The sequence below is a fragment of the Staurois parvus genome, unplaced genomic scaffold (genome assembly GCF_062004578.1).
Source record: "Staurois parvus isolate SC_StPar_1 unplaced genomic scaffold, SC_StPar_1.0 ptg000258l, whole genome shotgun sequence".
NCBI classification, from domain to species: domain Eukaryota; kingdom Metazoa; phylum Chordata; class Amphibia; order Anura; family Ranidae; genus Staurois; species Staurois parvus.
Genome location: NW_028318054.1, coordinates 6796042 through 6811376, shown reverse-complemented (window position 1 = coordinate 6811376; position 15335 = coordinate 6796042).

The following is a 15335-nucleotide window of genomic DNA, read 5'->3' as shown; positions in this document are numbered from 1 at the left end:
ATTAACTGAACCTCCAGTGCAGATGGATGCACACACATTGGTTCTTAGTAGGCTACGTAGTAAAAGGCAATGTTCCTTTCTTCACTCAACAAGATCTATACTCAGGCAAGCTCTCCTGTAGATTAGAGAAATCTCAACACCAAGGATAGAAAGTGAAAAATACTAACAACATGCAAAGAAATCTTCCCAACACGAAAGGTATCAAGCTAAAAATACTAAAAACATGCAAGCTAGCTTTAAAATATACATAGAACTCCTTTTATCTATATCTAGATACATAAATATACCTATTTTTTCTGCCTGTAAAATCTTAGAGTCTTTTAGTTTTATCAAAGGGCCAAAAATGAAACTGTCTAGAGAGAAATTCTTCTTTCTTCAGTTTTGACATTTTTAGCCAAAAGATTGCAAGCCTGCCCACCACGACAAGGTAGACTCTTTTAGGGCAGGATCTACACTAAACTACACTACGCTAACCTTCTCCATGCTAGTCATGGTTTCTTTAGTGTTGGATACCTGTGTGTAATAGACCCTATCCTAGAACCTGCCTTCTTCCTCTCCAGACTTCTGTACCAAGATCTACAGAAGAGCAACCCTTTTCTTACACAAAATGGAGAAGAGATTATAAATGGCTGATACTGTTACAATATTCTGGGTGTTCAGCAATGATCATCTGTAATTTCCCTACACATTTCCCCCTTCTTTGATCATTGTTGAGCACCTTTCTATATAAATCCATCCACATTAGCCTGGAATAACGCAGGTGAAGTGTACAAGATGGGAGAGCCCCCCAAGATGTGTCTATTACCTGATTAGATTTAAAGAGACACTAGGGGTATTGCCAACCATCTTCCACACATATTTTTACCTACTGATCCTCTAATGTAAATGGATGCACATACAATTTTTCTCTTACTAGCCTACCTACTAAAAGGCACTGTCCTTTCCAGTCTTATTTTTGTTTGTTATTACATGTACTTATAAAGCTCCATCAATTTAGGCAGTGCTTTACACACAAACACACACACACACACACACATATATAAATTGTACATTCACATCAGTCCCTAATACTCAAGGAGCGTACAATCTTAATCCCAAACCTACAGAGAGATAAGTTTACGTAGAGATCGGAGACAGGTCCCTAACCAGGAATTGAAAGGAACAGGACAAAGCCTATACAACAATCATCCAGCTTTACAAACGTTCACACTCTAACTAAATATGAGAGAAGATGAATTCAGCGCTTCTCATTCTGGCCCAGCTGGTTGCGTCCAGCTCCGGGCGGGTTCCAGGTGCTAACCAACATCCAGCTGCAAACTCCAGGTTTCTTTCACTATCCTGATACCTGATACTGAGATTTGAGCGGGTTAAGCTCGCATTCCTCCTGAAGGTCCCTCCTGCAAGTAGCGGGAAGCTCATCCCCAACCCCCCTCCAGCCGGAACAGCCTGAGGACCCAAAAGATGAAGGTAAGTACCCTACCTGGAGACCTCATCAATACCGTGGGTCGACAGAGAAATCTCCAGACTCGTGGCCTGGCCAATCAAGTTGCCCCCTTCACACACCGGATAACATCATTCCAACATAACCCTTGTCATCAGTCAGCCTTCTTCCCTTCCAGATTCTTTTACCTAGCTTGACACTATTATTAATAATATTATGGATTTGTAAAGCAACAAACAGTTTGTGAAGCACTTTAATAGGAGACAGCACATTTACAATATAATTCAAAATCCCTCAATACAATTAACTGAACCTCCAGTGCAGATGGATGCACACACATTGGTTCTTAGTAGGCTACGTAGTAAAAGGCAATGTTCCTTTCTTCACTCAACAAGATCTATACTCAGGCAAGCTCTCCTGTAGATTAGAGAAATCTCAACACCAAGGATAGAAAGTGAAAAATACTAACAACATGCAAAGAAATCTTCCCAACACGAAAGGTATCAAGCTAAAAATACTAAAAACATGCAAGCTAGCTTTAAAATCTACATAGAACTCCTTTTATCTATATCTAGATACATAAATATACCTATTTTTTTTGCCTGTAAAATCTTAGAGTCTTTTAGTTTTATCAAAGGGCCAAAAATGAAACTGTCTAGAGAGAAATTCTTCTTTCTTCAGTTTTGACATTTTTAGCCAAAAGATTGCAAGCCTGCCCACCACGACAAGGTAGACTCTTTTAGGGCAGGATCTACACTAAACTACACTACGCTAACCTTCTCCATGCTAGTCATGGTTTCTTTAGTGTTGGATACCTGTGTGTAATAGACCCTATCCTAGAACCTGCCTTCTTCCTCTCCAGACTTCTGTACCAAGATCTACAGAAGAGCAACCCTTTTCTTACACAAAATGGAGAAGAGATTATAAATGGCTGATACTGTTACAATATTCTGGGTGTTCAGCAATGATCATCTGTAATTTCCCTACACATTTCCCCCTTCTTTGATCATTGTTGAGCACCTTTCTATATAAATCCATCCACATTAGCCTGGAATAACGCAGGTGAAGTGTACAAGATGGGAGAGCCCCCCAAGATGTGTCTATTACCTGATTAGATTTAAAGAGACACTAGGGGTATTGCCAACCATCTTCCACACATATTTTTACCTACTGATCCTCTAATGTAAATGGATGCACATACAATTTTTCTCTTACTAGCCTACCTACTAAAAGGCACTGTCCTTTCCAGTCTTATTTTTGTTTGTTATTACAGGTACTTATAAAGCTCCATCAATTTAGGCAGTGCTTTACACACAAACACACACACACACACACACACACACATATATAAATTGTACATTCACATCAGTCCCTAATACTCAAGGAGCGTACAATCTTAATCCCAAACCTACAGAGAGATAAGTTTACGTAGAGATCGGAGACAGGTCCCTAACCAGGAATTGAAAGGAACAGGACAAAGCCTATACAACAATCATCCAGCCTTACAAACGTTCACACTCTAACTAAATATGAGAGAAGATGAATTCAGCGCTTCTCATTCTGGCCCAGCTGGTTGCGTCCAGCTCCGGGCGGGTTCCAGGTGCTAACCAACATCCAGCTGCAAACTCCAGGTTTCTTTCACTATCCTGATACCTGATACTGAGATTTGAGCGGGTTAAGCTCGCATTCCTCCTGAAGGTCCCTCCTGCAAGTAGCGGGAAGCTCATCCCCAACCCCCCTCCAGCCGGAACAGCCTGAGGACCCAAAAGATGAAGGTAAGTACCCTACCTGGAGACCTCATCAATACCGTGGGTCGACAGAGAAATCTCCAGACTCGTGGCCTGGCCAATCAAGTTGCCCCCTTCACACACCGGATAACATCATTCCAACATAACCCTTGTCATCAGTCAGCCTTCTTCCCTTCCAGATTCTTTTACCTAGCTTGACACTATTATTAATAATATTATGGATTTGTAAAGCAACAAACAGTTTGTGAAGCACTTTAATAGGAGACAGCACATTTACAATACAATTCAAAATCCCTCAATACAATTAACTGAACCTCCAGTGCAGATGGATGCACACACATTGGTTCTTAGTAGGCTACGTAGTAAAAGGCAATGTTCCTTTCTTCACTCAACAAGATCTATACTCAGGCAAGCTCTCCTGTAGATTAGAGAAATCTCAACACCAAGGATAGAAAGTGAAAAATACTAACAACATGCAAAGAAATCTTCCCAACACGAAAGGTATCAAGCTAAAAATACTAAAAACATGCAAGCTAGCTTTAAAATATACATAGAACTCCTTTTATCTATATCTAGATACATAAATATACCTATTTTTTCTGCCTTTAAAATCTTAGAGTATTTTAGTTTTATCAAAGGGCCAAAAATGAAACTGTCTAGAGAGAAATTCTTCTTTCTTCAGTTTTGACATTTTTAGCCAAAAGATTGCAAGCCTGCCCACCACGACAAGGTAGACTCTTTTAGGGCAGGATCTACACTAAACTACACTACGCTAACCTTCTCCATGCTAGTCATGGTTTCTTTAGTGTTGGATACCTGTGTGTAATAGACCCTATCCTAGAACCTGCCTTCTTCCTCTCCAGACTTCTGTACCAAGATCTACAGAAGAGCAACCCTTTTCTTACACAAAATGGAGAAGAGATTATAAATGGCTGATACTGTTACAATATTCTGGGTGTTCAGCAATGATCATCTGTAATTTCCCTACACATTTCCCCCTTCTTTGATCATTGTTGAGCACCTTTCTATATAAATCCATCCACATTAGCCTGGAAAAACGCAGGTGAAGTGTACAAGATGGGAGAGCCCCCCAAGATGTGTCTATTACCTGATTAGATTTAAAGAGACACTAGGGGTATTGCCAACCATCTTCTACACATATTTTTACCTACTGATCCTCTAATGTAAATGGATGCACATACAATTTTTCTCTTACTAGCCTACCTACTAAAAGGCACTGTCCTTTCCAGTCTTATTTTTGTTTGTTATTACAGGTACTTATAAAGCTCCATCAATTTAGGCAGTGCTTTACACACAAACACACACACACACACACACACACACACATATATATATATAAATTGTACATTCACATCAGTCCCTAATACTCAAGGAGCGTACAATCTTAATCCCAAACCTACAGAGAGATAAGTTTACGTACAGATCGGAGACAGGTCCCTAACCAGGAATTGAAAGGAACAGGACAAAGCCTATACAACAATCATCCAACTTTACAAACATTCACACTCTAACTAAATATGAGAGAAGATGAATTCAGCGCTTCTCATTCTGGCCCAGCTGGTTGCGTCCAGCTCCGGGCGGGTTCCAGGTGCTAACCAACATCCAGCTGCAAACTCCAGGTTTCTTTCACTATCCTGATACCTGATACTGAGATTTGAGCGGGTTAAGCTCGCATTCCTCCTGAAGGTCCCTCCTGCAAGTAGCGGGAAGCTCATCCCCAACCCCCCTCCAGCCGGAACAGCCTGAGGACCCAAAAGATGAAGGTAAGTACCCTACCTGGAGACCTCATCAATACCGTGGGTCGACAGAGAAATCTCCAGACTCGTGGCCTGGCCAATCAAGTTGCCCCCTTCACACACCGGATAACATCATTCCAACATAACCCTTGTCATCAGTCAGCCTTCTTCCCTTCCAGATTCTTTTACCTAGCTTGACACTATTATTAAGAATATTATGGATTTGTAAAGCAACAACAGTTTGTGAAGCACTTTAAAAGGAGACAGCACATTTACAATACAATTCAAAATCCCTCAATACAATTAACTGAACCTCCAGTGCAGATGGATGCACACACATTGGTTCTTAGTAGGCTACGTAGTAAAAGGCAATGTTCCTTTCTTCACTCAACAAGATCTATACTCAGGCAAGCTCTCCTGTAGATTAGAGAAATCTCAACACCAAGGATAGAAAGTGAAAAATACTAACAACATGCAAAGAAATCTTCCCAACACGAAAGGTATCAAGCTAAAAATACTAAAAACATGCAAGCTAGCTTTAAAATATACATAGAACTCCTTTTATCTATATCTAGATACATAAATATACCTATTTTTTCTGCCTGTAAAATCTTAGAGTCTTTTAGTTTTATCAAAGGGCCAAAAATGAAACTGTCTAGAGAGAAATTCTTCTTTCTTCAGTTTTGACATTTTTAGCCAAAAGATTGCAAGCCTGCCCACCACGACAAGGTAGACTCTTTTAGGGCAGGATCTACACTAAACTACACTACGCTAACCTTCTCCATGCTAGTCATGGTTTCTTTAGTGTTGGATACCTGTGTGTAATAGACCCTATCCTAGAACCTGCCTTCTTCCTCTCCAGACTTCTGTACCAAGATCTACAGAAGAGCAACCCTTTTCTTACACAAAATGGAGAAGAGATTATAAATGGCTGATACTGTTACAATATTCTGGGTGTTCAGCAATGATCATCTGTAATTTCCCTACACATTTCCCCCTTCTTTGATCATTGTTGCGCACCTTTCTATATAAATCCATCCACATTAGCCTGGAATAACGCAGGTGAAGTGTACAAGATGGGAGAGCCCCCCAAGATGTGTCTATTACCTGATTAGATTTAAAGAGACACTAGGGGTATTGCCAACCATCTTCCACACATATTTTTACCTACTGATCCTCTAATGTAAATGGATGCACATACAATTTTTCTCTTACTAGCCTACCTACTAAAAGGCACTGTCCTTTCCAGTCTTATTTTTGTTTGTTTTTACAGGTACTTATAAAGCTCCATCAATTTAGGCAGTGCTTTACACACAAACACACACACACACATATATAAATTGTACATTCACATCAGTCCCTAATACTCAAGGAGCGTACAATCTTAATCCCAAACCTACAGAGAGATAAGTTTACGTAGAGATCGGAGACAGGTCCCTAACCAGGAATTGAAAGGAACAGGACAAAGCCTATACAACAATCATCCAGCTTTACAAACGTTCACACTCTAACTAAATATGAGAGAAGATGAATTCAGCGCTTCTCATTCTGGCCCAGCTGGTTGCGTCCAGCTCCGGGCGGGTTCCAGGTGCTAACCAACATCCAGCTGCAAACTCCAGGTTTCTTTCACTATCCTGATACCTGATACTGAGATTTGAGCGGGTTAAGCTCGCATTCCTCCTGAAGGTCCCTCCTGCAAGTAGCGGGAAGCTCATCCCCAACCCCCCTCCAGCCGGAACAGCCTGAGGACCCAAAAGATGAAGGTAAGTACCCTACCTGGAGACCTCATCAATACCGTGGGTCAACAGAGAAATCTCCAGACTCGTGGCCTGGCCAATCAAGTTGCCCCCTTCACACACCGGATAACATCATTCCAACATAACCCTTGTCATCAGTCATCCTTCTTCCCTTCCAGATTCTTTTACCTAGCTTGACACTATTATTAATAATATTATGGATTTGTAAAGCAACAACAGTTTGTGAAGAACTTTAAAAGGAAACAGCACATTTACAATAAAATTCAAAATCCCTCAATACAATTAACTGAACCTCCAGTGCAGATGGATGCACACACATTGGTTCTTAGTAGGCTACGTAGTAAAAGGCAATGTTCCTTTCTTCACTCAACAAGATCTATACTCAGGCAAGCTCTCCTGTAGATTAGAGAAATCTCAACACCAAGGATAGAAAGTGAAAAATACTAACAACATGCAAAGAAATCTTCCCAACACGAAAGGTATCAAGCTAAAAATACTAAAAACATGCAAGCTAGCTTTAAAATAGACATAGAACTCCTTTTATCTATATCTAGATACATAAATATACCTATTTTTTCTGCCTGTAAAATCTTAGAGTCTTTTAGTTTTATCAAAGGGCCAAAAATGAAACTGTCTAGAGAGAAATTCTTCTTTCTTCAGTTTTGACATTTTTAGCCAAAAGATTGCAAGCCTGCCCACCACGACAAGGTAGACTCTTTTAGGGCAGGATCTACACTAAACTACACTACGCTAACCTTCTCCATGCTAGTCATGGTTTCTTTAGTGTTGGATACCTGTGTGTAATAGACCCTATCCTAGAACCTGCCTTCTTCCTCTCCAGACTTCTGTACCAAGATCTACAGAAGAGCAACCCTTTTCTTACACAAAATGGAGAAGAGATTATAAATGGCTGATACTGTTACAATATTCTGGGTGTTCAGCAATGATCATCTGTAATTTCCCTACACATTTCCCCCTTCTTTGATCATTGTTGAGCACCTTTCTATATAAATCCATCCACATTAGCCTGGAATAACGCAGGTGAAGTGTACAAGATGGGAGAGCCCCCCAAGATGTGTCTATTACCTGATTAGATTTAAAGAGACACTAGGGGTATTGCCAACCATCTTCCACACATATTTTTACCTACTGATCCTCTAATGTAAATGGATGCACATACAATTTTTCTCTTACTAGCCTACCTACTAAAAGGCACTGTCCTTTCCAGTCTTATTTTTGTTTGTTATTACAGGTACTTATAAAGCTCCATCAATTTAGGCAGTGCTTTACACACAAACACACACACACACACACACACATATATAAATTGTACATTCACATCAGTCCCTAATACTCAAGGAGCGTACAATCTTAATCCCAAACCTACAGAGAGATAAGTTTACGTAGAGATCGGAGACAGGTCCCTAACCAGGAATTGAAAGGAACAGGACAAAGCCTATACAACAATCATCCAGCTTTACAAACGTTCACACTCTAACTAAATATGAGAGAAGATGAATTCAGCGCTTCTCATTCTGGCCCAGCTGGTTGCGTCCAGCTCCGGGCGGGTTCCAGGTGCTAACCAACATCCAGCTGCAAACTCCAGGTTTCTTTCACTATCCTGATACCTGATACTGAGATTTGAGCGGGTTAAGCTCGCATTCCTCCTGAAGGTCCCTCCTGCAAGTAGCGGGAAGCTCATCCCCAACCCCCCTCCAGCCGGAACAGCCTGAGGACCCAAAAGATGAAGGTAAGTACCCTACCTGGAGACCTCATCAATACCGTGGGTCGACAGAGAAATCTCCAGACTCGTGGCCTGGCCAATCAAGTTGCCCCCTTCACACACCGGATAACATCATTCCAACATAACCCTTGTCATCAGTCAGCCTTCTTCCCTTCCAGATTCTTTTACCTAGCTTGACACTATTATTAATAATATTATGGATTTGTAAAGCAACAAACAGTTTGTGAAGCACTTTAAAAGGAGACAGCACATTTACAATACAATTCAAAATCCCTCAATACAATTAACTGAACCTCCAGTGCAGATGGATGCACACACATTGGTTCTTAGTAGGCTACGTAGTAAAAGGCAATGTTCCTTTCTTCACTCAACAAGATCTATACTCAGGCAAGCTCTCCTGTAGATTAGAGAAATCTCAACACCAAGGATAGAAAGTGAAAAATACTAACAACATGCAAAGAAATCTTCCCAACACGAAAGGTATCAAGCTAAAAATACTAAAAACATGCAAGCTAGCTTTAAAATCTACATAGAACTCCTTTTATCTATATCTAGATACATAAATATACCTATTTTTTCTGCCTGTAAAATCTTAGAGTCTTTTAGTTTTATCAAAGGGCCAAAAATGAAACTGTCTAGAGAGAAATTCTTCTTTCTTCAGTTTTGACATTTTTAGTCAAAAAGATTGCAAGCCTGCCCACCACGACAAGGTAGACTCTTTTAGGGCAGGATCTACACTAAACTACACTACGCTAACCTTCTCCATGCTAGTCATGGTTTCTTTAGTGTTGGATTCCTGTGTGTAATAGACCCTATCCTAGAACCTGCCTTCTTCCTCTCCAGACTTCTGTACCAAGATCTACAGAAGAGCAACCCTTTTCTTACACAAAATGGAGAAGAGATTATAAATGGCTGATACTGTTACAATATTCTGGGTGTTCAGCAATGATCATCTGTAATTTCCCTACACATTTCCCCCTTCTTTGATCATTGTTGAGCACCTTTCTATATAAATCCATCCACATTAGCCTGGAATAACGCAGGTGAAGTGTACAAGATGGGAGAGCCCCCCAAGATGTGTCTATTACCTGATTAGATTTAAAGAGACACTAGGGGTATTGCCAACCATCTTCCACACATATTTTTACCTACTGATCCTCTAATGTAAATGGATGCACATACAATTTTTCTCTTACTAGCCTACCTACTAAAAGGCACTGTCCTTTCCAGTCTTATTTTTGTTTGTTATTACAGGTACTTATAAAGCTCCATCAATTTAGGCAGTGCTTTACACACAAACACACACACACACACACACACACACATATATAAATTGTACATTCACATCAGTCCCTAATACTCAAGGAGCGTACAATCTTAATCCCAAACCTACAGAGAGATAAGTTTACGTAGAGATCGGAGACAGGTCCCTAACCAGTAATTGAAAGGAACAGGACAAAGCCTATACAACAATCATCCAGCTTTACAAACGTTCACACTGTAACTAAATATGAGAGAAGATGAATTCAGCGCTTCTCATTCTGGCCCAGCTGGTTGCGTCCAGCTCCGGGCGGGTTCCAGGTGCTAACCAACATCCAGCTGCAAACTCCAGGTTTCTTTCACTATCCTGATACCTGATACTGAGATTTGAGCGGGTTAAGCTTGCATTCCTCCTGAAGGTCCCTCCTGCAAGTAGCGGGAAGCTCATCCCCAACCCCCCTCCAGCCGGAACAGCCTGAGGACCCAAAAGATGAAGGTAAGTACCCTACCTGGAGACCTCATCAATACCGTGGGTCGACAGAGAAATCTCCAGACTCGTGGCCTGGCCAATCAAGTTGCCCCCTTCACACACCGGATAACATCATTCCAACATAACCCTTGTCATCAGTCAGCCTTCTTCCCTTCCAGATTCTTTTACCTAGCTTGACACTATTATTAATAATATTATGGATTTGTAAAGCAACAAACAGTTTGTGAAGCACTTTAAAAGGAGACAGCACATTTACAATACAATTCAAAATCCCTCAATACAATTAACTGAACCTCCAGTGCAGATGGATGCACACACATTGGTTCTTAGTAGGCTACGTAGTAAAAGGCAATGTTCCTTTCTTCACTCAACAAGATCTATACTCAGGCAAGCTCTCCTGTAGATTAGAGAAATCTTCTCAACACCAAGGATAGAAAGTGAAAAATACTAACAACATGCAAAGAAATCTTCCCAACACGAAAGGTATCAAGCTAAAAATACTAAAAACATGCAAGCTAGCTTTAAAATCTACATAGAACTCCTTTTATCTATATCTAGATACATAAATATACCTATTTTTTCTGCCTGTAAAATCTTAGAGTCTTTTAGTTTTATAAAAGGGCCAAAAATGAAACTGTCTAGAGAGAAATTCTTCTTTCTTCAGTTTTGACATTTTTAGCCAAAAGATTGCAAGCCTGCCCACCACGACAAGGTAGACTCTTTTAGGGCAGGATCTACACTAAACTACACTACGCTAACCTTCTCCATGCTAGTCATGGTTTCTTTAGTGTTGGATACCTGTGTGTAATAGACCCTATCCTAGAACCTGCCTTCTTCCTCTCCAGACTTCTGTACCAAGATCTACAGAAGAGCAACCCTTTTCTTACACAAAATGGAGAAGAGATTATAAATGGCTGATACTGTTACAATATTCTGGGTGTTCAGCAATGATCATCTGTAATTTCCCTACACATTTCCCCCTTCTTTGATCATTGTTGAGCACCTTTCTATATAAATCCATCCACATTAGCCTGGAATAACGCAGGTGAAGTGTACAAGATGGGAGAGCCCCCCAAGATGTGTCTATTACCTGATTAGATTTAAAGAGACACTAGGGGTATTGCCAACCATCTTCCACACATATTTTTACCTACTGATCCTCTAATGTAAATGGATGCACATACAATTTTTCTCTTACTAGCCTACCTACTAAAAGGCACTGTCCTTTCCAGTCTTATTTTTGTTTGTTATTACAGGTACTTATAAAGCTCCATCAATTTAGGCAGTGCTTTACACACAAACACACACACACACACACACACACACATATATAAATTGTACATTCACATCAGTCCCTAATACTCAAGGAGCGTACAATCTTAATCCCAAACCTACAGAGAGATAAGTTTACGTAGAGATCGGAGACAGGTCCCTAACCAGGAATTGAAAGGAACAGGACAAAGCCTATACAACAATCATCCAGCTTTACAAATGTTCACACACTAACTAAATATGAGAGAAGATGAATTCAGCGCTTCTCATTCTGGCCCAGCTGGTTGCGTCCAGCTCCGGGCGGGTTCCAGGTGCTAACCAACATCCAGCTGCAAACTCCAGGTTTCTTTCACTATCCTGATACCTGATACTGAGATTTGAGCGGGTAAAGCTCGCATTCCTCCTGAAGGTCCCTCCTGCAAGTAGCGGGAAGCTCATCCCCAACCCCCCTCCAGCCGGAACAGCCTGAGGACCCAAAAGATGAAGGTAAGTACCCTACCTGGAGACCTCATCAATACCGTGGGTCAACAGAGAAATCTCCAGACTCGTGGCCTGGCCAATCAAGTTGCCCCCTTCACACACCGGATAACATCATTCCAACATAACCCTTGTCATCAGTCAGCCTTCTTCCCTTCCAGATTCTTTTACCTAGCTTGACACTATTATTAATAATATTATGGATTTGTAAAGCAACAACAGTTTGTGAAGAACTTTAAAAGGAGACAGCACATTTACAATACAATTCAAAATCCCTCAATACAATTAACTGAACCTCCAGTGCAGATGGATGCACACACATTGGTTCTTAGTAGGCTACGTAGTAAAAGGCAATGTTCCTTTCTTCACTCAACAAGATCTATACTCAGGCAAGCTCTCCTGTAGATTAGAGAAATCTCAACACCAAGGATAGAAAGTGAAAAATACTAACAACATGCAAAGAAATCTTCCCAACACGAAAGGTATCAAGCTAAAAATACTAAAAACATGCAAGCTAGCTTTAAAATATACATAGAACTCCTTTTATCTATATCTAGATACATAAATATACCTATTTTTTCTGCCTGTAAAATCTTAGAGTCTTTTAGTTTTATCAAAGGGCCAAAAATGAAACTGTCTAGAGAGAAATTCTTCTTTCTTCAGTTTTGACATTTTTAGCCAAAAGATTGCAAGCCTGCCCACCACGACAAGGTAGACTCTTTTAGGGCAGGATCTACACTAAACTACACTACGCTAACCTTCTCCATGCTAGTCATGGTTTCTTTAGTGTTGGATACCTGTGTGTAATAGACCCTATCCTAGAACCTGCCTTCTTCCTCTCCAGACTTCTGTACCAAGATCTACAGAAGAGCAACCCTTTTCTTACACAAAATGGAGAAGAGATTATAAATGGCTGATACTGTTACAATATTCTGGGTGTTCAGCAATGATCATCTGTAATTTCCCTACACATTTCCCCCTTCTTTGATCATTGTTGAGCACCTTTCTATATAAATCCATCCACATTAGCCTGGAATAACGCAGGTGAAGTGTACAAGATGGGAGAGCCCCCCAAGATGTGTCTATTACCTTATTAGATTTAAAGAGACACTAGGGGTATTGCCAACCATCTTGCACACATTTTTTTACCTACTGATCTTCTAATGTAAATGGATGCACATACAATTTTTCTCTTACTAGCCTACCTACTAAAAGGCACTGTCCTTTCCAGTCTTATTTTTGTTTGTTATTACAGGTACTTATAAAGCTCCATCAATTTAGGCAGTGCTTTACACACAAACACACACACACACACACACACACACACATATATAAATTGTACATTCACATCAGTCCCTAATACTCAAGGAGCGTACAATCTTAATCCCAAACCTACAGAGAGATAAGTTTACGTAGAGATCGGAGACAGGTCCCTAACCAGGAATTGAAAGGAACAGGACAAAGCCTATACAACAATCATCCAGCTTTACAAACGTTCACACTCTAACTAAATATGAGAGAAGATGAATTCAGCGCTTCTCATTCTGGCCCAGCTGGTTGCGTCCAGCTCCGGGCGGGTTCCAGGTGCTAACCAACATCCAGCTGCAAACTCCAGGTTTCTTTCACTATCCTGATACCTGATACTGAGATTTGAGCGGGTTAAGCTCGCATTCCTCCTGAAGGTCCCTCCTGCAAGTAGCGGGAAGCTCATCCCCAACCCCCCTCCAGCCGGAACAGCCTGAGGACCCAAAAGATGAAGGTAAGTACCCTACCTGGAGACCTCATCAATACCGTGGGTCGACAGAGAAATCTCCAGACTCGTGGCCTGGCCAATCAAGTTGCCCCCTTCACACACCGGATAACATCATTCCAACATAACCCTTGTCATCAGTCAGCCTTCTTCCCTTCCAGATTCTTTTACCTAGCTTGACACTATTATTAATAATATTATGGATTTGTAAAGCAACAACAGTTTGTGAAGCACTTTAAAAGGAGACAGCACATTTACAATACAATTCAAAATCCCTCAATACAATTAACTGAACCTCCAGTGCAGATGGATGCACACACATTGGTTCTTAGTAGGCTACGTAGTAAAAGGCAATGTTCCTTTCTTCACTCAACAAGATCTATACTCAGGCAAGCTCTCCTGTAGATTAGAGAAATCTTCTCAACACCAAGGATAGAAAGTGAAAAATACTAACAACATGCAAAGAAATCTTCCCAACACGAAAGGTATCAAGCTAAAAATACTAAAAACATGCAAGCTAGCTTTAAAATATACATAGAACTCCTTTTATCTATATCTAGATACATAAATATACCTATTTTTTCTGCCTGTAAAATCTTAGAGTCTTTTAGTTTTATCAAAGGGCCAAAAATGAAACTGTCTAGAGAGAAATTCTTCTTTCTTCAGTTTTGACATTTTTAGCCAAAAGATTGCAAGCCTGCCCACCACGACAAGGTAGACTCTTTTAGGGCAGGATCTACACTAAACTACACTACGCTAACCTTCTCCATGCTAGTCATGGTTTCTTTAGTGTTGGATACCTGTGTGTAATAGACCCTATCCTAGAACCTGCCTTCTTCCTCTCCAGACTTCTGTACCAAGATCTACAGAAGAGCAACCCTTTTCTTACACAAAATGGAGAAGAGATTATAAATGGCTGATACTGTTACAATATTCTGGGTGTTCAGCAATGATCATCTGTAATATCCCTACACATTTCCCCCTTCTTTGATCATTGTTGAGCACCTTTCTATATAAATCCATTTACATTAGCCTGGAATAACGCAGGTGAAGTGTACAAGATGGGAGAGCCCCCCAAGATGTGTCTATTACCTGATTAGATTTAAAGAGACACTAGGGGTATTGCCAACCATCTTCCACACATATTTTTACCTACTGATCCTCTAATGTAAATGGATGCACATACAATTTTTCTCTTACTAGCCTACCTACTAAAAGGCACTGTCCTTTCCAGTCTTATTTTTGTTTGTTATTACAGGTACTTATAAAGCTCCATCAATTTAGGCAGTGCTTTACACACAAACACACACACACACACACACACACATATATAAATTGTACATTCACATCAGTCCCTAATACTCAAGGAGCGTACAATCTTAATCCCAAACCTACAGAGAGATAAGTTTACGTAGAGATCGGAGACAGGTCCCTAACCAGGAATTGAAAGGAACAGGACAAAGCCTATACAACAATCATCCAGCTTTACAAACGTTCACACTCTAACTAAATATGAGAGAAGATGAATTCAGCGCTTCTCATTCTGGCCCAGCTGGTTGCGTCCAGCTCCGGGCGGGTTCCAGGTGCTAACCAACATCCAGCTGCAAACTCCAGGTTTCTTTCACTATCCTGATACCTG